The sequence below is a fragment of the Ovis aries genome, chromosome 4 (assembly GCF_016772045.2).
Source record: "Ovis aries strain OAR_USU_Benz2616 breed Rambouillet chromosome 4, ARS-UI_Ramb_v3.0, whole genome shotgun sequence".
Taxonomy (NCBI): domain Eukaryota; kingdom Metazoa; phylum Chordata; class Mammalia; order Artiodactyla; family Bovidae; genus Ovis; species Ovis aries.
The window spans coordinates 91,700,222-91,701,912 of NC_056057.1; the positions used below are offsets into that span (position 1 = coordinate 91,700,222).

The following is a 1,691-nucleotide window of genomic DNA, read 5'->3' on the forward strand; positions in this document are numbered from 1 at the left end:
AAAGAAATACATGAAATATTCTACATAGCACATTTTGGTTCTCTGAACCAAGTCTCCCAGGAGCTGGTGTATTTTGCTCCTCTAAACAATGGAAATAAACAATCCCTCTTTGCATTTCTATTACCTAGGCCTTATAAATCTAGAATTCTGGTCTTTCCAGCAATAATTACTATTTTTTGAAAGTGGTATAGGTGATTACTAATAGGCTTATGAGCCCCTAATGAAGGTTAACAACCCCATTTAATTTCCTGCTTGGTGGCTGGAATTTTTTTTCCTACCCAAAGCATTTCAAAGCCTCAGAGTCCAAAATTCTTCTTTCCTCCATCAATAATGATACCTCATGCATCAATTGCAAGATTCATCTGATGTTTATGCTTAAAGTCTTAAGAAATATTAAAAAATAAAAACCCTCTCTGAAATATTCAGAATATCATTTGCACTGTTCCTGTATCAACTACAGGCAAATATAAGATCATGTTGAGTATGATATTAAAATAAATTGGACCTTTTGGCTCTCTGAGCGGCACCATGGCGGTCGGCAAGAACAAGTGCCTTACGAAAGGAGGCAAAAAGGGAGCCAAGAAGAAAGTGGTTGACCCATTTTCTAAAAAGACTGGTATGATGTGAAAGCACCAGCTATGTTCAATATAAGGAATATTGGGAAAACATTGGTCACGGGAACTCAAGGAACCAAAATCGCATCTGATGGTCTCAAAGGTGGTGTTTTTGAAGTGAGTCTTGCTGATCTGCAGAATGATGAAGTAGCATTTAGGAAATTCAGGCTAATTACTGAGGATGTTCAGGGCAAAAACTGCCTCACTAGTTTTCATGGTATGGATCTTACCCGTGACAAAATGTGCTCCATGGTCAAAAAATGGCAGACCATGATTGAAGCTCACGTTGATGTCAAGACTACCAATGGTTACTTGCTTCGTCTGTTCTGTGTGGGTTTTACTAAAAAGCGCAACAATCAGATTCAGAAGACCTCTTAGGCCCAGCACCAGCAGGTGCGCCCGATCCACAAGAAGATGATGGAAATCATGACCCGAGAGGTGCAGACAGATGACTTGAAAGAGGTGGTCAATAAATTGATTCCAGATAGCATTGGAAAAGACATAGAAAAGGCTTGCCAATCTATTTATCCGCTTCATGATGTCTTTGTTAGAAAAGTAAAAATGCTGAAGAAGCCCAAATTTGAATTGGGAAAACCTATGGAGCTACATGGTGAAGGTAGTAGTTCTGGAAAAGCTACTGGGGATGAGACAGGTGCTAAAGTTGAACGAGCTGATGGATATGAGCCACCAGTCCAAGAATTGGTTTAAAATGCAGACTCTTAATGGTGACAATAAAAGATCTTATTTGTGGTAAAATAAAAATAAAATAAAATAAAATAAATTGGAGCAGAAATGGAATTAAAGAAAATATATATGGACAAATTACATAGAAAGTAAATATAGATTGATTAGAGATACATGGATAGAGACATACAGAGAGAGATTCAGAATTAGAAAAGATTATTAGAATCACTAATGAAAAAGTTGGTTTCCAACAGAGAGTGAGAGAGCTTGACTTAGAAGAGAATGTGTTAATTAAACTCAGTCGGATACACTGTCAAATTTTTAAATAGCCTGAAATTCATGAGATTAAAATAATTTTGAACAAGAGAGAGAAATTGTAATGATTTTTTTTAA

The 1,691-nt window shown here is 36.6% G+C and overlaps 1 pseudogene; it reads left to right on the forward strand.

The window, feature by feature from the left end:
• The first annotated feature begins 504 nt into the window (after positions 1–504).
• On the forward strand, positions 505–1,370 carry LOC101108480 (small ribosomal subunit protein eS1-like; annotated as a pseudogene).
• The last annotated feature ends 321 nt before the right edge of the window (positions 1,371–1,691 follow it).